The 22289-nt window shown below is 40.7% G+C and overlaps 1 protein-coding gene across 3 annotated transcripts in view; it reads left to right on the top strand.

Annotated features, from left to right (window-relative positions):
• Nucleotides 1-22289, top strand: part of LOC143689045 (uncharacterized) — a 232329-nt gene that overhangs the window by 178940 nt on the left and 31100 nt on the right. The window lies entirely within an intron of this gene.

Below are 22289 nucleotides of genomic sequence, written 5' to 3' on the forward strand. Positions count from 1 at the left end.
CCTAGTAAGGAGGGCATGTCAAAATCCAAGATAGTCCAAGATAGGCAAAAATCTAGGTCTTTTCTGCCAAATAGTTGGCCAAGTTGTGAATGCAAAGAAAAAGTTCATGAAGGAAATTAAAAGTGCTACTCCAGTGAACACATAAATGATAAGAAAGCAAAACAAACTTATTCCCAAAACGAAGAATGTTGTAGTGGTCTGGACCACAGCATTCCCTTAAACCAAAGCCTAATCCAAACCAAGGCCCTAACACCTTTCAATTCTATGAAGACTGAGAGAGGTAAGGAAGCTGTAGAAGAAAAGTTCAAAGCTAGAAAATGTTGGTTCATAAGAATTAAGGAAAAAAGCCTTCTCATAACAAAAAAGTGCAGCATTAACAGCAGGTGCTGACATAGAAGCTGCAGAAGGTCTAGCTAACATAACTGATTAAGATGGTTACAATAAACAACAGATTTTCAATGTAGACAAAATAGTCTTCTATTGGAAGAAGATGCCTTCTAGGACTTTCATAGCTAGAGAAGAGAAGTCAATGTCTAGCTTCAAATCTTCAAAGGATAGTCTGACTCTTTTGTTATGGACTAATGGACTTTAAGTTGAAGCCCATATTCATTGGCCATATTGAAAATCCTAGGTCCCTTAAGAATTATGCTCAAGCTTCTCTGCCTGTGTTCTATAAATGAAATAACCAAGCCTGGATGACAGCACATCTGTTTGCAACATGCTTTACTAACTATTTTAAGCCCACTTTTGAGATCTATTGCTCAGAAAAAAGATCCCTTTCAAAATGTTCCTGCTCATTAACGATACACCTTGTCACTGAAGAGCTGTGATGGAAATGTACAATGAGATGACTGCTGTTTTCATGTCTGCTAAACACAACATCCATTTTGCAGCCCATGGATCAAGGAATCATTTCAATTTTCAAGTTTTATTATTTAAGAAATACATTTCATAAGGCTATCATTGCCATCAATAGTGACTCCTCTAGGGGACTAGGCAAAGTAAGCTGAAAACCTTCTGCAAAGGATTCACCATTCTACATGCTATTAAGAACATTCATGATTCATGGGAGGAAGTCAGCATACCAATATTAGTGGAATTTGGAAGAAATTTATTTCAACTCTGATAGATGGTTTTGAGGGCTCAAGACTTCGGTGGAGGAAGTAACTGCAGCTGTGGTAGAAACAGCACAAGAATTAGAATAGTGTGAAGATATGATTGAATTGCTGCAATCTCATGATAAAATTTTAATGGATGAGGAGCTGCTTCTAATGATGAACAAAATAATGGTTTCTTGAGATGGAAACTACTCCTGGTGAATATGCTGTGAAGGAAATTAAAAGTGCTACTCCAGTGAACTACTCCAGTTCAATGCTGTGAACGTCGTTGAAATGACAACAAATGATCTAGAAAATTACATAAACTTAGTTTACAAAGCAGTAGCAGGGTTTGAGAGGATTGATTCTAATTTTGAAATAAGTTCTGTGGGTAAACTGTGATCAAACAACATCACATGCTACACAGAAATCTTTTGTGAAAGGAAAAGTCAATCAATGCAACAAACGTCATTGTTGTCTTATTTTAATAAATGTCTTCAGCCAGCCGCCATTAACATTGAGGCAAGACCTTCCACCAACAAAAAAGATTAGACTCACTAAAGGCTCTGATGAAGGTTAGCATTTTTAGCAATAAAGCATATTTTAACAAAGGTATGTACGTTGGTGGACACAATGCTATTGTACAATTAACAGACTATAGTAAATTGTAAACATAACTTCATATGCACTGGGAAACCAAAGCAACCTGTGACTTGTTTTATTGTGATATTCACTTTATAGCAGTGGTCTGGAACCAAATCTGCACTATCTCCAAGATATGCCTGTAGCCAAAATTTTTGAGTGCTTAAAATGTGCCTCAACTAAGTAGTAAATGCCTCAACCTTGCACAGTAGGCAGTATGATAATTTCCATTTCCAGGTGAGAAGACTGAAGATCTCTGTTCAATATCTCAGAACTGAAAGGGCACATAAAATCAATTGCACTCCACTAGGCTGATATTTAGATTCCCTCCCCAGTTTAGTCTATGCTGCCCTGTGACAAGCACTCACTATTTCAGAGGTTAATAAACATATATATAATATATATATAATTACATTATTTGTCTACCTAATGATGACTGCCACTTTCTTACTTTTATTTTTCATTAGCACCCAAGCAACTCAACCTAGCCCCTCCCTCCTTCCCATCCACAAGCAGCACCACCCATCCCCGCCCTCAGCCCCCACACCACCACATACATACACCGGACAGTTTCTCACATCGGTGCTTTTGCTCGTAATCTGTCCTCCCCCTCCCTCCCTGTTTCTTAACTGGACTACTGTCTTACAACTCTGAATTAAGTTCAGATATGCCACTTCCTGTGGAAGTCTCTCCTGATTATCCACTATACTGGGTTTGAAGCTCAGGGCTGAGTCTTTACACCCTGGTACAATTTTTTCTTTCCATATTTGTTTCTCCCCATCAGATGTTGGGCCCCTTGAGGACAGGATCTCAGCTGTGTTTAGGTCATATCTTCAAGGATCTAGTACCATGCCTGGTGAGCAACAGACTCTCACTTAACATTTATTGATTGACTGAATATCTTTATGAATTAACACAGGAATCGAAGCACATGGCAGGCCCGAGGCTGACCGTGAATCGCTGCTTGCTGATTTGGCCTTAGATATAGTAGGGTGATTCTGGACCTTTTTGTGATTCTCCTGATGGAAAGGACTAGAGCCTGTAGGTATGGCTTGAAAGAGCTGAGAGGCAGCTCATACAAGGATTTCTCTATAGTATCTAACTGAAATGCCATATCCAAAGCGTTCATGTTTCCATTCACAAACATGAACTTTCCTGTGACCAGGAGAAAAATTGCCTCTAGGTCTTAGGTGAATAGGGTGTAGGCAAACCCCCTCTCTGGATTATCACCCAAGTATTTTGCCAGGAAGTTTCCACTAATTTGCATGGCTTTCCAGTATGGTACAAAGAAAGCCAAGGGCTTATCACTTCCAGACATCACTCTACCCTTCCAATCCTCCTTTGGAAGAGCAGTGTCATGAAGCTCCTGTTCCATTCCCACTGCTCTCCTCCTCCCCTCTAGGAGTCATCTCTGTGGTGGCCCAATTAGGATGCACTGTGCAACCCATAAAACCAGATCTACCCAGCCTCCAGCCAGACTCACTGTAAAGACTTTCCTCTGCTTGAAAACGTCTTCTTCCCTAAGTTCACGCTTGTAAGCCTGCTTATGTTCTCTCATGTTCCAGGATGGGAAAAATAATACTTCATTTATTTCCATTTGTGTTCCAGTCATTGGAGCAGCCATGCTCTGTGACAAGGCTCTGATTATGAGGCTGCTGGCTGACAGACTCAACAAATGACCAATTCTAACAGTATTCAGTGTCCAGTAAGCTGCAAGGGAAAGAAAAAGAAAACAGAAGCATCTCTAATAGATTGGTTTTAAAAAAAAAATGCCATCTGGGACAATAGATTAAATTGGAAAGTGTTAATTCAATGCTAGTCAATAAATAGGTATTGCGGAAATAAAAACAGGGAAGAAGACATTCCCCATACCTCCCACCCTCATCACCCATCATCCACCCCTGAACACCTCAGAGCCTGGAGAATTCACTCACCGGTCTAGGCTCACTTCCTCTTTCATAGTAAAGGTACTAAAGTTGGACTAAAGCAGTGGTGCCCAGCCTTTTTAGTGCAAGGAACATCTCTTTTATTGCTTTTGCCCTAAAGGATCCAGTGTTTTGAAAGAATTTCACCCAAAAGTACATGATGGCATTTTTAAATAAGGATGGAATTCATTTTTCCATTTAAAAAATTTATTGATACTACAAATTACTAATCAAGTCTTCTGATCAACAGAAATCAATAATCTCAGCCTGGAGCACACTTTACTTAATATTTTACCTATTTTGTAAAAATTATGTGGCATTTCTTTTAGGCTTTCTGCAGTTTTGAGGAGTGGTCATGGCCCCCATTTGAATATAACTTTTGCTGAACCCTCAATGTGTAGGCTCAGTGGGCAGTGATGGAGCCTGTGTATAGTCAGAAAATCAAGCTGTCTCTTTGGTCATAGATTTGGATTTTTTTTATTACTTTCTTCTAACCCATTATGGAGCTCTTCAAGAGTTACCAAAGTTGGGTATTTATGAGACTAAATCCTGCCTCTTACTTGCAATTACTGAGGACTCATTCAATGGCGTCCTAAATGTTGGCTGGTACACAACCTAGAAATGTTGAAAAGCTCCTATTGTGTTTATATGTACACTTAGAATTTCTACCATTTTCAAGAAGAGCCATTTTTTATTACTATTAACAAGAGTCTCTGTTTGGTTGACTTTTATAACCACATTATTCTTGTTTTTTAATTCAAAATTCCTGATAGTTTAGTTTCAATATTAACAATTTATTTCACTATGGATTTTTTTAAGTCTAGGGCATGTACAGTACATAGTGCATCCACTGTATTTTTAGCCTCTGATTTTCCAGCTGTTAGATATGAAGATAAGCATGCTCTTCAAACACAAACCACTCATCCCCTATGACTAAAGCCGAAGGTCCCTTGTATATTGAATATACTATTATTATTGCACTCTTTCTCCACCTGAAATTGCAAACAGATACAGGAGCAGCTCTACAGGTCCATCTCATAGACTCAGGTAAGATTAGGATATCAGATTAGGATTCAAAAACAAGAAACTGTGTGAGACTTCTTTCAGCCGTCACTCGCATATTATCTTTTCTAAAAGAAGGAAGAGAAAATCTTCATGTGAAGAAATCATAGCTTAATGGATTATTTATTTGAGACCTCAAAAGAAAATGGTCATTTGATGAAGTAAAATATTGACAAAAGGAATGACCCATGTAACCAACATCACCAGAAACACAAACATTTTATGTTTAAAGACTTTTTTTCATTTAAAACCATCTTTCTAGAATATATTATACACTTAAAGGGAGGGTACAAAACCTATCAAACTTTCCTGATGGCCATTATAAAAGCTACTTGCCTCTGTTTCCTTTAGAACTCTGTGTGTATTTTATGGAGTTTCTGTCTCCCTCTGATGTCAGGGTTAACAGCTGCCGCTTTTTCTGCTCTTCCTGTAACTGTCTCCCTATCTCCGTTCTAGCCAACCATTGCTAATCTGTTTTAACATTTCTGATTTTATTTAATTGAGAAAATATTACCAAGCCTTCCCATTATTTCAAACACAAAGCATCAAGGTCTACAGAAAAAGCATGGTTTGAATAGTCAGAGAAACCCAAGTCCAACTTCTAGCCATTGGTCATAGGCAAGCCATTCAACCACTTTGAGCATCTCCTTCCATCTGTCTTTTGAATAAAGATTAATGATGTTGAACTCATGAGGCTATTATTAAGATTAGGTTGTTGCATTTACAGTGGTTCCAGGGAAAATCAGCCTTCTGAGTCCTGGACTTACCCAACAAATGTTACCTTGTGTCAGGGCATTCTTTCTTTGTTGAAAAGCTTTTCTTTTATGAGGGAGATCCTGTCTGAAATAAGAAGATGCAATATCTTATACTGGAATAGTTTATATTTAGGTGAAAATGCTGTTTGAATTATAAGAATATGATTGTATTTTTGTGAAATGATTTGAAGGATTGATGAGTAATTAAGAGTTACCACTCCTGATAAGAGTCAATATACCAGAGAAAGAAGAGATGCACTGTCCTCTCTATGGGCCAGCCTGGGGTACAGGCATAGTCTTGTCCATACAATTCTGTCACACTTTCTGGAGCATGCTGATGGAATTACTGTCCCTCCCTTGAAGAGGACGTCAAGTCATCCCTTGTGAACCTGACCCCATAGCCGCTAGGATGCTGATGACCTCATCCCCCACATATGTAGATGCATGGACCAACCCTGCCGCTGAGTGAGAGCTGTAACCTGTACCTTCTTGAGGACCCTCCTCTTTGTCTAGGATGTCAGAAAGCAGCAAAGAAGCTTGCTTTTTTAAAATTATGTCTGATAAGAGCAAATTCTCTGCATAAGGGGCCACTGAGTTCAAGGACAAGTGTTCAGTCTTAGATTTCTCTCCAGACCTAGTAAATGTGTTCTTCAAACAATGTACAAATATGCTTACTTTATATTATGAAGTGCTAGTTACCTTTTCTGTAATTTGTGTGTTTAGTAAATGTCAATACATTTACACATTTATGCAGCCCTGTGACTCCAATCATTCAAATAAATTTTTGTCAATTCCTGGCTAGAAATGACATTTCAGAGAAGTGAGGCTGTTGGAAGGATAATGATCAGATAAAAGCAATGCTACAATTAATCATATTAAGAATATTTGGGAACCAAAATGTTAATGGAAGGGCCCTGGAAAAATGCCCAACAAGACCAACCCCGCAGTGCTCCTTTTATCACTTACAAGCCAAGTGAGTTTGGGTGAGGCACTTTTCTAAGCACAGATCCCATGCTTGGGTGAAGGACCTGCAGAGAATGCAGCTGACAGTACAGCTCCTGGTTCTCCGCTACTGGTGGCAGCACATAGATCACCCTCCCTGGCTCGGTCTATCTGCTCTGGTGGAAGATGAAGGTTTACAGTGGAGTGCGAGAAGGTAGTGGGGAGTGAAGATTGGGGCTTAACATGGAGTGGAAAGTGGTTGTGGGAAGGTACATTTTGCATTTACTGTGAGATATGAACGATTCTGGGGAGAGAAGATGGGGAGAGTGCAAGGGTAGTGGACGTGGGTGGACTGCAGATGACTGTGGAGCATGGAAGCTTTGTGGCGGGGGAGAGGATTGTCATTCCTACAGAGTGTGAAGAAAGGAAATGGAGTTACATAAATGAGGAACAGACATTGATTCTGGGGAGGGAGGATTAGGAATTACAGAGGAGCATGGCGTGGTTGTGTGAGAGAGGATAGGGGTCTAGATTAGAGGGCCACTGTTGTTATGGAGGGTGATTTGGTTGTGGGTATGAGAAGACTGAGGTGTGCTAAGGAGTATAAAATGCTTTAAGGAGGAGGGATAGGGGCTTATTGGAAGTACAGGGAGGGACAATTTTGCTTAACATACATACCAAAGTGAGTTGATTGTGGCAGGGAAGAATTGTCGTGTGAAGTTGTGGGGGGGTGATATAATTGGGGCTTACTGTGGTGTGTGAAGAGGTTGTGGCAGTGGTAGGATTATGGCTTATTTTGGAGGGTAATATGGTCTTCTGAATTAATTTTGCCCTGAGTTTTGCCTCTATTTTTCCACAAACGCTCTCCCTAAACTAACTAAATATGCCTTCTCTTTGAGCAGCTATTTAGAATTGAGACAGTTCTTCCACTATCTGTACTTTGCTCCAATCTTACTCAGCTAGTATTTATTTGAGCACTGACAATGTACCAGCAAATTTCTTGGGGGCTGAAAAAGCAAAATAAGGAAGACATAGTGGGAACAACCTAATCAGTAGGCTGAGCCTTCAATCTTGGGGCTTGTCCCTTTGAAACTTAGCCTTACAAAGGATAGGCTAAACCTAAAATTAGGCCTAACTATCACCCTCAGAGAACCTTTTTTTGTTGCTCAGATGTGGCCTCTCTCTCTTAGCCAACACAGCAAGTGAACTCACTGCCCTGCCCCTCTCTACATGGGACATGACTCGCAGGGGTGTAAGCCTACCTGGCAACGTGGACAGAAATCCTAGAATGAGCTGGGACTCAGCATCAAGGGATTGAGAAAACCTTCTCAACAGAAAGAGGGAAGAGAGAAATGAGACAAAATAAAGTGTTAGTGGCTGAGAGATTTCAAACAGAGTAGAGAGGTTATCTTGGAGGTTATTCTTATGCATTATTTAGACATTCCCTTTTTAGTTTAGGGTGTATTAGAGAGACTAGAGGGAAGTACCTGAAACTGTAGACTGTGTTCCGGTAGCCATGTTTCTTGAAGATGATCATATAATGATATAGCTTTCACAATGTTACTGTGTGATTGTGAAAACCTTCTGTCTGATGCTCCTTTTATCCAAGATGTGAACAGATGAGTAAAAAATATGAATAAGAAATAAACAAATAATAGGGGGAACAAAGGCTAGAATAAATTGAGTAGATTGAAATACTAGTGATCAATGAAAGGGAGTGGTAAGGGTTATGGCATACATGAGGTTTTTTTTTTTTTCTTTTTTCTTTCTTTTGCTGGAGTGATGGCAAATGTTCAAAAAAATGATCATGGTGAGGAATACACAACGATGTGATGATATTGTGAGCCATTGGTTGTAACCATGTCAAGAATGTTTGTATGTCAAGAATGTTTGTATGTTTGTTCATTGTTTATAATAAAAATTAAAAAAAATGAAAAGAAGACACAGGCCTTGGATTGCCAGCCACTGACAAAACCCTATGGGCTTTGGTGGGAGCCTGGCTCTACCAACACCTTGATTTTGGACTTCCAGTCTCCTGAACCATGAGAAAATAAATTTCTGTTGTTTAAGGCACCCACTCTGTGGTACTTGGTTACAGCAGCCCTGGCAGACTGAGATACATGGGTTCTGCATCAGATGGGCCCTGGAAAACATATTTTGGGCAATGAGATAAAAGGAGAAAGGGGGTTGTACAGGGAATCCATTCTGATGGCAGAGATTGCTGCAGATGGAACCCGGTGGTGGAGTTCTCAGCTGTGGCAGCAGCTCCTGGCTGACAGCACCCTGTCAGGATGGGATAGCATCTCTCTCGGTGGGTCAGTTCTGTGGCATGGCTCTGGGACTGTTTTCCTGAAATTTAGCCTAGAGTCTGTTTCTTCAGTCTCCTCATCACTCATTGGAGCTCTCCCCATCCTTTAATAGGTCCCTTTCTGCCTAAGCAGCCAGATTTCATCATGTCTATCTTAAGGACTTATAACCAATAGAGGCACCAATTATCTTTGCAACCTTGAACAAGTCAACCTGCCCAGGTCCCTTGATCAAGAGGAGCAGCCCAGAGGTTAGGGGAGGGGACTCTGGAGCAAGATGGCCTGAGTTTGAATTCCGATTCTAACAGTTCTGTGAGCTTGGACAAGTCCCTTATTTTTCCATTTACTCCTCTACGAACTGAGGATAATGTGTCCTACCTCTGCTTCACGGGATTACTGTGAGCATTAAATAAGCTAATTCATTTTAGACACTTAGAAAATCACCTGTGACATATGAGGCACTGTAAAAACCTTCATTTTAATCATCACCTCTCTGAGCCTCAGTTTTCTCATTTCTTTGTATAATATTTAAATAATATCATTTAGCTCATAAGGTTATAGTGACAGTTAGGTTCTAAATAATGTTTCATAATTTTTTACTCCCTTCTTTCTTCTCTCCTCTTCCCTTCCCACTCTTCTTTCCTTCCTTCCTTCCTTCCTTCCTTCTTTCCTTCCTTCCTTCCTTCCTTCCTTCCTTCCTTCCTTCCTTGCTTCTTTCAGAATGGGGAAGTGAGGAATGGCTTTCAGTAAGAACTTGAGGATCAAACTTGACTTACTTATCAATTTTGAACCATTTCCTCTCCTTTGTGCCACGTAAAATTCAAATTATATTCCAGGAAGAATGCAGTGGGAGACAGAGAAAGGAATAAAACAGTTATGTGCATTGGCTACGTTTACTTTAAGGAGTCAAACAGTTAACATTAATATAAGCTCCCACTGGGTAAACAACTTTCAACTAGCTGGGCTTTTATTTTGTTTTGTTTTGCTTTTGTTTTTATTGTCTGACTTTTGAAAGTCTTTCATGTACCTTTCTTGGAATGATTACAGGTTTTTCCCATTTCATACTTTGAATAAAACCTTGAAATTAGATAGAAGCTATTCTTCTTTATTCTTAATAAATACATTCCCCAGTAAAAAAGGCAAAGTGATTAGAAAGTGAACTCCTCCCTTGAGCAGTTATTAGAACCACAGTGAAACACCCAGGACTTTGGAGAAAACAGAGGGAAACAGTTGACATTTGGTCACTTCACGTGTTTCCTTTTCTCATGTAAAGTTTAACCACCACATCAGTTAGATTTCATTTCAAGCCATGGAAAATCCGATTCAAATTGGTTTGGAGGCTGGAAGGAAGGTGGCATAAGGGACTGATTTATCCCTGGCTTGATACAACCCTGCTCTCCTTAGTGTTAGCTTCCATCTTGTCTTAGAAGGACAAGATGGAAGCTAACCCTTATAGTGCATGTTCTTCTGGTTTTTATCTAGCAGGCAGGGTAAAGTTTCTCTCCTCCTAAGTGCCTCACAAAAGTCTTGGGCCTGATTCCAGTGAACTGAATTGGGTCACATGTCCACATTTGGATCAATCACTGGAAATAGAGAAATGCCATGTTTTACTGGTCAAGGTCTGAGTTACCTTGTGCACCCAAAGCTCAAGGATGAAGAGTGGTGATGTGGTGGTGCCCCAAAGGAAAAATCAGAGAGTAATCACCCAAATAAGGGAGAAGGGGTCCTGGACAGCCCATTAAGGTAGTTGTCTACCACAGTCGTATCCAGATAATGTTTGGACCGTCCACTGAAGAAAAGAATGGGTTTTCATTAAAACTGTGCATATATTAATCTCTTTGACAGATGTGCCTGTAAGTTTGTTTCTCTAACTACACTGATCACTGTGGTTAGAATCCTAAGATTTTAAAAGCACATTCTGGATCCGTGGTTTTCCAACCAGGCAGGGCATATTCATCACAAAGGGTGGGGATGAGGAGACAGGCCACAGAAACTTGTGGGGAAGGGGTTTTTGATGTGGTTCAGAAAAGTATACTCAATTTTGTAAGTTCATCTTTATCAAATAAAAATCAAAGCCTTATATTATAATAGAAACCACAACAGGAAAAGGAAAATAGTATTTTCTTAGCCAGTAGCGAAGGGTTGAAGAAATACTTGGTATATACTCACCAGCCAGAATAGCCTCAACAGAAGGAGAACTAGGAGAGTATTCCCTAAGATAGGGTCACACTGGAATTTTAATGGCATAAGACTAATATGGCTATCATTTTTTGATGAGATACGCCATTTTGGATTAGCTAAAATGTCACCTCCTCAGAGACACCTACTCTTACCATCAAATCTGAATCTTCACCTGCCAATTATTCTTTTCACTTTCTTCCCAGCCCTTACCATGGGTTGTGATTTTTTATTTGTTGACCTATTTGTTGTCTGTATTTCCCACTAGACTAACTGCCCCAAGAATACAAGGATCATATCTGCTTTGGTCTTTATAGTATACCCAGTACCTGAAGTTTTGGGAGGAGCATTATTTTAGTTAGAATAGGATAAACTTTGCTCTGGTAACAGATAAACTCCCAAATCCCAATAGCTAAGAGATATAAAGACTTGTTTCTTATATACACACAAAGTCAATCTCAGTTTGGGAAGTTTCCTTCATCCTGTAGCCATGCTTTCTGGAATATAAAGCCTCCAAAGTCACAGGCAGCAAATGAGAGGGTCAGAGGGGGCTTCTCATTGCTTCAGCTCACAAGTGACACACGTTCTTGCCACTCAAGTCCATTGAACAGACTTAGTCATCTGACCCCAGTCTCATAGCAAGGGAGGCTAGGACAAGGGGGTGCATAATGAATATTTGGAGAGCATCTACTGACTCTGCCATAATTATCCCCAACTCTTCTGGTTCTCTTGGGGAGGATTTACCCTAAACCTAAAAGCCTCTCCCCACTCCCTCTCTCACCTCTCATCAGATGGTTGTATGACTTACTTCTGGGCTCATTTGGGAAAAGCAGTTAAGATTGTTGGCCCAGCCCCTCTCCTTCTTTCCTCCTTTTTGTTCCTTGAGTTGTCTGTAACTTCAGAGAGGGATACTCTATGCTGCTCCTCCATGCTGTGAGTTCCGCAAAAGCAGGCTTAGCCCCCACGGGAAGGGGGTGGGAGGGTGCTTATGACAGTCTGACAGTCCTTGAGAATGGTTGAATAAATGAGGCTTATTGTGAGGTTTGATATTAAGACTGTCCTCACTGCTGTCCCCTTAAGTCTTGCTTGTTCTCCAGTGTTTCTCTGTAATGATGGTGAGAGGCTAATCTCCATCTGCCCAATTTCTTCCTCTTGCTCTCAGTTGGTTCTGAGCTCAGGCAAGGAACAAGAGAGGTGGACAGCCCACTGCCCTCCAGCCCCAACCCCAGCGGGTGCAGTCCTAATAGCTGCTCAGTAAACACTCAGTGAATGAATGAGCCTGGGGGACACCAGAAAGATCATTTAATCCAACTCACCTTCACATAAAAGGCAAGTGGAACCCCAGGAGTTGATCGCTCAGCTGCGGCCAAATTCCTTCTCCTTCTAACACACCCTCCTAATGCCACACCCAGATAAATGGAAAGCACACAGCACATTCTCTCTATAATTATAGAGACACCTTCCCTACAGAGGAGGGAGGACTTAACATTTAAAAATGGATTCAGCTTCTCTGAGAACATTATATGCTTTCTTTTCAGGAGGTAGGGGAATGAGTTTTTTCCCCCATCCCCACTCTTACCACTCAAGTGATTGAATACTTTTGGGTTAATCATTCCCAGTCTGAACCGATAATCCTCACAGCAACCTTTTCTTTCTAGACCATAAAAACTCAGCAGCTTGTTAATCATACAGCTATTTAACCCAGTCCCTCCCTAGTCCTACACTTGCACTCTAAGTCCATAACTTGTAATCTATCCACCCACACACATTGAAATGAGATTATTGTTTCCATAAAAAAAGAAAACCAGCAGTTGCACAAGTCCCAACTTTGTTCCAGAGGGTGATAAAAAGAAGGAAAAAGCCCGGTGTTGTTTGATAGGCTTCTAAGGGAGGCTCAGAAAAGATGAAAGATTACACTCCCATGTACACAGGGTGAAACCGTGTTCCTGCAGACTTCCAGAGGGCTCTCACATGCCACCTGGGCTTGCTCCCTAACCCTTTGATCTAGGAGCCATGGCAAATTCCTGATAGTTGTGCAGAGCAAGCACACTTACCTCTGCTTTGAAGGTAGGAATCGCTTCCAGGGAAGCACTCGGAGGTGAAGGAAGACCCAGGGCAAGGAACAGCATGGCAGCAGCGAGACAGAAGGCTTTGGGACCACATAGGGCTGGCTTCAAGCCTCAAGCCTGCCACTTACCAGCTGTGAGGGTCAAAAACTCAACTTCCAATGGAGTCCTTTCCATGTGTCAAGGCATGAGGCTATAATCATTCAAAGATCTAGGGAGGCTCTGCCATCCCCTGCACTGGGCTAGACCTTCTCCACCTGTACAACAGGGATGGTGAAATTCTGCTCCTTGTAACTCTTTGAGGACAGGAGATAATGCAGGGTCCATGCCTGGATCACAGTCAGCATGCAGGTAGCAGCCCTGGGAAAAGCTAATTGCAGGGCATCTTGGAAAGTGGGAACCATTTGTTTGAGGTTCACATACCCAGCTGCAACTCAGATAGAGCCCCAGCTAGAGAAAGTTTGGGGTCAGCAAGTAGGGTTTGGGCTTCAACTCCCTGGGTGTCCTAGAAACTAGAGGGGCATCTGGATTAAAGTGACAGTGCAAGACACCCTGGGGGATCGAGGAGAGGGACTGGGCCTCTGAACTTGGACCCTGGGAGTAGGAGCCAAGGACTGATTCCCTGGAACCTGCTGGGAGATGGAAGGAGATAGACTAGTTTTGACTTTCCCTGGTTCCATCCTAGAGAGGCAAAAGCAAACAGGACCAGCCAGAATGTCCTTTGAAGGTGAAGCTACAGAGGGAAAGAGTCAAGGCTGTTCTCAGTGAGGATTCCCTTGTCCCTTCCACTGCCCCAGCAAAACCCAAGCCTGAGCAGCACTTCCCCATGCACCCTAAAAGTCAATTATTGACTTTTCCATCGCTTTCCCAAACTGGAAATGCCCCCAGAACAGGGACAGTGTTATATTTGTTTTGGTGCTAAGTGCTGTACACACTAAGTTTCTGATGTTCAGAGATATTTATATACATTTATGTGCACTTTTTAAATAAAATTAGAATAATACTATATAAGCTATTTTACTATATAAATTATCTTGGAATTTAACATTATATCCCGGTCCTTTTAATGGTTGCCATATTTCATCATATGAATGTATCGTAAGCTTTAGCATTCTACAGCTAAAATTATAAACCTTGATGAAGGTTCACAATTTTTCCTGTTCCCTTTGCCTTCTCAAATATGTGGTCCACAGTTGGCATTACTGATTACTCCCTAACAATAGGATTCTAGAAATGGCTGTCATACTCTCTTCTGTGTACAGTGAGGCAGAAAGGAATAGTGGTTAAGAACAAAAATTCTGGAGCTAAACTGCATTGACTAGCTGTGTGACCTTGGGAAGGTTACTTAACTTCTCTGAGCCTCAGTTTCCTTACTGCAAATTGTAGCTGATGGTAACGACCAACTCATCGGGTTGCCGCAAAGAGTGAATAGCACGTAAACAGTACCTGGTACATTGTAAGCACTTTTTGGGTGGTTTGCTATTATTATTTAAATTTATACAGCTATGTCCCATGAGACCATGTGTTGATGACCATGTATTTCAAACCTCACAACCTGGCACTTAGAAGTAACTTGGTAGATATCACTGAATAATAAGAAATGCAGATGTAGAAATCTAGGCTTCCTCTGGCAATTGCCTGATATTTCAGAGTAAGCAGCTCATTGTTTGGATTAAATCTTAACCCCAAATATATATTGAATCTCCCCAGTCCTTTGGGCCTTAATTTGGAATGAGCTTATTTTCTAGAGACAAGGTTGGAGAAGAGGAAGGGGAAGGGCACATGAGAACTCTAGGTGTCAAAGGGGAAGAGAAGGACAGGTAACATCAGGGGAGAAGATAGCACAGGAAGGGAAGTAGCTCACAGTTCCCTGATTTTGTCCAGCACTGCTCCTAGTTCTTTGCATCTGTGAAGTTACACAAAAGCCAGACTCCTATTCCTTTAAGAGCAGCTGATCATTTCCTCTTGCATCAACAGAATAAGCCTGGAATGAGGAAGCAAACAAAGAAGGAAGCTAATGACTACTGAGTGCCTGCTATATTTCAAATACTTAAAAAAAAAGGGGGGGTATGATTTGAATATTACAAAAGCCCCTAGGAAGTCTGGAATTATTATCTTCATCCTACAGATGTGAAAACTGAGGCACAGCTGTGCATGACCATACAGCTAAGAATTTCAGCGCAGTGACACAAAACTCTGGGCTCTGTCTCCCAGGGCTAACCCTGTCTCTGTGAAGCAGAGAAAGCCCAATTGCTCATAAGGAGCAAAGCATTGCAAGCTTAGCATTCTGGCTTCCTGCACCAAGCATGAAAGGAAAGGGAGAATCTGTCAATTTCAAGCCCCATCCGTAAAACTGCCAAGAAGCCAACACAGTCATTAGCTTGTGTTTCGGCTTGGGTACTGTGACAGGAGGTAAGAGGAACCAAGGGCACTGAAACAGGTAGAACTGAGCCCACCCAGCCAGCAAGTGGAGACTTGCATCATCCAAGGACAGACACTATGGAATGTTCTGTAGTTGGAGGGAATCCAGCACAGCTGAATATCAGAGACAGCTTTCAAAGCTTTGCATAAATACCCTTTCAATCACCAGCTTCAGTCTTGGTTGTTAAATAAGGGAAGAAAGAGATTTTTTGTTGTTGTTCTTAGTTTTCATTTTTGACTGTGCCAAGCTGTGATCTCTGTCATAAAAGGCTGAGTTGTGTCAACGTGGTCCCTATGAGGGTTTGGTATTTTCTGGAGAAAGGTGCAAATATATTTAGAATATATTTGCTGCTTAAGCATATGAATCATTCATACCCTCGGAAAAAATCTGAGATTTCTTTTCAGTTTTACTTCCAAAGATTTCATGAGACAAATCTTCTATTATTAGCTCACATGTTACCATCTCTAAACAAGGAAAGAAAATAGAGACTAGAATTTATTTTCCCTATACAAGTGGGGAAACTGAGGCCCAAGGATTAAGTAAACCCAAGTCTGGGGAACAAAAAGGCCAAAAAGAAAAACAAGAAGTCATCCAGGGACCTAGAAACTCAGGCCTCAAAGAGACCTTATTGGATGTCTCATCTAACATTGCCTTAACTTTGTCACCAAGAGGAGAATCCTCTGTAGTACATCCCTAGAGAGCTGTCCTCCAAATCAGGCTTTAGAACATCCAAAGAAGAGAAGGTGTTTTTCCTCTCGGTGGGAATCCATATTTCAAAGAAAATATTCCGCATGAGCAATGCAGATGCCCGGCAGGCAGTGAGCAGGCCTGGGGAACATTGGAATTTATCTGCAAGGCAGTGTTAATCCCAGGTGGTTGAGCTGATGGTTTATTGAAGTTTGAAGGAATTTGTTTCTTCAGTTACAGTTATGTGGATACTGCTAAAAATGCTGAGTCAAGACCTCACCCAGTTTATGTTACAAACTTTTTAACGTCAATTAAAAAATATTTTTTTGGGTGGGGGCAGATGGTGCATGGTCCAGGAATTGAACCTGTGTCTCCCGCATGGAAGGCGAGCATTCTACCACTGAACCACTCGTGCTCCTTTTCAATTTAAATTTTTTATATGAATATAAGTTGTACGTATTGAATACTTCCTGGTTGCTGAACATGTATGAAGCACATCTCATGCTTTTTCTCATTTATTCTTAGAATCACTCTGAAGATCATGATCTCCATTTTACGGATGAGGAAATTGAAGGGTGAAATGTTGCCTCCCCGGGGAAACAGGTGACCAAGGAAGTCATTAGTGGGAGCTGCTGTACTTGGAAATTACTGTAGGAATCTTTACAAAGCAGCAGCTGATTCCAGTTGATGGAAAGGGGCCTATACGAACAGCTGGTTTCTGAGCTGGGCCTTGAAAGGGGGCATGAAGAAGGGCAGGCCTTACAGACCAAGGGAACAGCACAAAGAAAAGGCATAGGTTCTTGAAGGAGACACTGCATTTGGAATATTTCTTACAAGCAGATCACCTGACTCCTACTCCAGGTTCTTCTCACTATGCCCTTACACAGAATAGGCTCCTAGTATATACTTATTGATTGCCTTCTTGCATGTGGTTCGGGTGCTTGATTTCACAGTGCTTGCTTCTGGAGATAGGTCCCCACATTTCCACATGTGGGATTAGCTCTTAAAGTCTGCTTCATGTCCTGGTGATAGGGATGGCATCAGGAAATCCCCAAACAGGCAAGCAGGGAGTTTGTTTCATGAGCAAGGCTCCAATGGACTGAATGCTCAAGCCTCCCAAACCCCTCCATATTGAAAGGAAGATTTTATTTTCCTTCAGTGATGCCTGTAATAAAAGGTCAACTTAAAGCAATAATTGGCTCTTCTCACCAAATGGCAATAAGCTATGAACACCAACCCTTAGGGAATCATTCATCTTAAAAAAAATAATAATAAGATTCTCATTTAAATAAGTACACATCAGCCTCCAGGTTAATGCAAATTAACCAGTGGAATGCACTGCCAGGACTTATGCCGAGAACACAGGAAACATTATTTGCAATACTCAGTGTTCTCTGCTTTATGCATATTAACTCATATTAACTCATTCTGAGCTTTAATGAGATCAACTATGGACCTAGAACTTTCTGAGAAGTTTGATGCTGAATCAAATGAGAGAAAGGTAGAACAAGGAAAGCAGAACCAAAGAGTTCTTAGGTACAGCCCTCTTTAGGACTTCCAAACTTATTTTTGCAACGGAAATTCCTTCAAACAGTGCCCTGGGTAGGCATCTGTTGTTTATTGCACAGAACCATCACTCCTTTTTGATAAAATACCTCTACATTTCCTTTGAGAAATAGCCTTACTCCATGCTCATTGTGTGGGATTAACTCTAACCCAGCTCCAGGGTTGGGCCCAAATTGACTTAAACCAATCATCATGGAATGTTTTTCTGGAATCATGATTCATTTAGGGGTAGGCGAGGATTTCATCTGCTCCAGGGTGAACCTTGGGAAATTGGCTGAGAATGCCAGGATACAAGGGGCAGCTCTTCTGGCTACAAGAATGAGGAGGTTAGGACTGCAACTGCCAGGAGCCATAACTGCTAACAATGAAGATCCAACCTGAGGCTAAAACTGGACCTTGAGGTAGATCCATGAAAAGTACAAAGAAGTGAGTCTCTAATGTAAATGGAATGAGCCCACTGGATCAAGCTATACTTCAGGACTTCTCAGTTATGTAAATAAATAGATTTTCTTTTATGCTTAAGACACTATGAATAGGATCTTTTCTTACTAGTAAATGAAAGCATTGTAAAAATAATTCAAAACCACATGAAATAAAAGAGATGAAATGGGTACTTGGGTTTGGAAGTGAGGGTAGGAAGCTTAGAGCCCCAGCTACAATGCTCTCTCAATTTCCAAAGAACCCTAGAGCTGGACTCCATTATCTAGTTCAACACTTTTATTATCCAGGTAGGCAAATAAAGTTTCAAATCAGAATACTAAAAATAGTGACAATACATGTGAACGAATCAAAATAAGTATAAGTGTTTTTTAAGTGACTTTCAGAAAATTGGACAGGGTGAGTAGATACTTCTTGAAAGTTGGAAAAGATTCTGTTTAAAGAAAATACAGTACTACATGATTCAACCTAAGTCTTCAGTGGTCACAGCACAATCACTCACCTAGTATAAGCATGTCCCAGAGTGTCTAAAAGGCACCCACTGCTAATAACCTCTAGATTCTTGGTCATGGTACTTAATTGCCTCATGCTTTTTGCACATGTTTGCTGCCTAACCATGATTTTTATAAAATCATCAGACTAATCTCTGACCTGTTCTGGTAAAAATGCACTTTTCCTTGGAAGCTGGATTTATATAATGTAGTTTATCTTATCTCTTACTTCAGCAAGCTGTACACAGGTCAAGATTTGGTGACACACTTATGAAAGGTAAATGGCAGGTGACTTGTCATTGTAGACTAATGGAACATCATGGTTTATAAAGGTCAGATGACTTGGTCAAATTCACATAATGAAATTAGTCAAACAGAGAGGAAAGTAGAATCTATCTGTGAATATATAATTATCCAGTGAGTCACTGCTCCCTTGGTTTGAATCAAGTTATCAACTTAGTGGGGCTGATTCCACAAACCACACTACCTCCCTTCTCTTTCCAGGACATGAAAAAACAATCTAGTGGTTAGAGAAACAGACTCTAAGACAAAATTTGAAAGAACATCATTTCCTTCTGACTCTTTTCTATAGGTGAATCATCGCATGACCTCTTTTCAAAGTGTAAGAAACATTTTATAGAAATGTGTATGATTAAGAACCTGGAACTTAACTTACCTCTCTGTAAAGAAACCTTTGTCTTCTGTGGATGGAATGGAAGTAGTGCTAGTAAAAGCTCATACATTCTGGTTAAAAAGAGCTTATTTCTTTTTGGTCCCTATGAACACTTTTATGTTATTTTTTGTTTCTTTCCTTGCCCTCCCATCTAATATTGAGTGCAAGGGAGCTTTTAAAAACTTCATTTGCTGTTTGTGGCAAAGTAGTTTAAGTAATTTAGAAACATTCAAGAAGTTGGGAGCTCACATATGAAAATATAATTATTCACTCATGAAAATGTGAGGAAATTATCTTTTCTCCACAATACAGAAATAGCAATTTTGCTACTCAGATCTCTTTATCTTGTTTGGGTTCTCTTAACTCAGTGAAAACATCATAAATTAGTTACTAGATTAAAAGCTTTATTAGAAATGCCAATTTGTGTATGTCGGGTGAGGGGTGGGGGGACAGTGAGATGATGCAGGTATCTCAGGATACAGAGAGAGATGTTGAAGAATCCAATATCCCAGGACAACATGCTGCAGGTTTAACAGCCTGGGACTCTAAACTGCCTCTGCAGCCTACTAATTGTGTAAGCTTGGGCACGTTACTTACCTCTCTTCAGATGACTTTCTCAGTTTCCTCATCTGTAAAAAAGAGATACATATAGTACTTGCTTCATGGGGTTATTGTAGTTATTAGATTATGTATCAGTCAGGGTACTTCAGAGAAGCAGGATCAATAGGATATAGGTTGTGTGTGTGTGTGTGTGTGTGTGTGTGTGTAAAGAGAGTTTTCTTAAGGAATTGACTCAGACAATTGTGGGGGCTGGCCTGTCTGAGATCTGTAGGCAGGCCAAATGACTGGAGATTTTAGTAAGAGTATCTTTAGTCTAAAATTTGTACGGGAGTCCAGCAGGTTGGAAACTCAAAGAGGACTAGATGGAGAACTCTTGAGGTAGAATTTTTTCTTCCTTCTGGAACTCTCAGTTGTTTGCTTTTAAAGTTTTCAACTGATTGGATGAGGTCTACCCACATTTTTTAGGGTAATCTTCCTTACTTAAAGTCAACTAACTATAGATGCTAATCCCAGCTAATCCCATACCTTTATAGCGACATTGAGGCCAGTGTTTGACCAAACAACTGGACACTATATTTTAGACAAATGGACACATAAAATTAAGGATCACAGATAGTATGCCAGTTTGAAAGGATTATGTACCCCAGACAAGCCATGTTTTAATCCTGATCCATCTTGTAGAGGCAGCCATTTATTTTATTTTTATTTATTTATTTATTTTTGCATGGGCAGGCACCGAGAAACAAACCCGGGTCTCCAGCTTAGCAGGCAAGAATTCCGCCTGCTAAGCCACTGTGGCCCCAGCCATTTCTTTTAATCCCTATTCAGTACTGTAGGTTGGAAGCTTGATTAGATTATTCCACAGAGATGTGACTTGCCCAATTGTGGGTATTAACCTTTGATTAGAGGGAGAAATGACTCCACTCATTCCATATGGGTCTTGATTAGTTTACTGGAAACCTTTAAAAGAAGAAATATTTTGGAAAAAGCTTGAGAGCCATGAGAACTATGAGAACCCATACAGCCAGAGACCTTTGGATGAAGTAGGAAAATATCCCTGGGGGAGCCTCATGAAACAAGATGCCTGGAGAGAAAGCTTACAGATGTCTCCATGCTGTGCCTTTCCAGTTGAGAGAGAAACCCTGAACTTCATTGGCTTTTCTCGAGTGAAGGTAACCTCTTGCTGGCACCTTAATTGGGACATTTCTATAGCCTTGCTTTAATTTGGACATTTCCATGGCCATAGAACATGTAAACTTGCAACTTAATAAACTCCCCTTTTTAAAAGCCAATCTGTTTCTGGGATATCACATTCCTGCAATTTGCAAACTAGAACAGATGGGTAAATACACATTTAAAGCACTGAAGATGATTCCTGGTATATGGTAAACACTCAGTATTAGTTTATTCATTCAGATGTCTACTGAAACTGTCACAAATATACAGTTTGTCTATGAATGGCTTTATCTTGAGGAAAAATTGTAAATAGGAAAAATTATAAATAGGAAAACTTGATTTCACTGGCCAGAAAAATATGAAGCTGGTCTTTTGAGTTTTCCTGGCCATGCACTGGTTGTGATAAACAGAATTCTAAAATGGTCCCCAAGATTCCTGCCCAATCCTATGAAAGCCCTGCCTCATCTCCTGATCTTGCGTGCAGGCAGAGACGTGTTCATGATGGGCTATCACTCAATGATTAGGTTTCTAATCAATTGACTTTGTATCAACCAAAAAGAAGATTATATAAGTAACTAACCAGGAGAGCCCTATAGGGGGCTGGAACCTTCTTAGAGAGATTTGGAGTGTGAGAGGGCCTATGGAGGGGGACATGTAACAAGGAACTGCAAGTGGTTTCTGGGTGTGGAGAACAGTCCCCAGCCCATAGCATGAAAAAGAATGGGGGCCTGAGTCAAACAACAGATAGGAATTGAATTCTGCCAAAAGCCACATGAGCTGGAAAAGGACCCCTAGAACCAGATGAATCACAGCCTTGACTGACACCTTGGTTTCAGCCTTGTAATGCCCTGACCAGAGACCTCAGTTGAGTTCTGCCTGGACTCATGAACTACAGAACTGTGTTGTTTTGAGCTGCTAAATTTGTGTCAGGGTGTTAAGCAACAATAGAAAACTGTTAACAACCTAAAGTTGCACCTCATTATCTTGACTCATAAAAAGGCTAGGAGACTAGACAATAAGAGTATGTGGTCACCATTTTGCTTACCCTATAAGACAAGCACAACTCAGGGAATTTTGTGGCGCCAGAGAACAGCTCTGCTCATCGGCGGGGCTCTGATTTCTGCAGGTGGATTGCTTTTACTTCAAAAATGTCTCCAATGCCCTGAAAAAGTCCCTAGAAAACACTTCCTCTGGAACTTCTCATCCCTCAGGCTTCATCCTAATTGATACTTCCTCAAAGAAACAAATTATAATATGGCATTACAATTTTCTACTTTTTTCCCTAACCCATAAGGTTTTTAA

This window comes from Tamandua tetradactyla, chromosome 6, assembly GCF_023851605.1.
Source record: "Tamandua tetradactyla isolate mTamTet1 chromosome 6, mTamTet1.pri, whole genome shotgun sequence".
Classification (NCBI taxonomy): domain Eukaryota; kingdom Metazoa; phylum Chordata; class Mammalia; order Pilosa; family Myrmecophagidae; genus Tamandua; species Tamandua tetradactyla.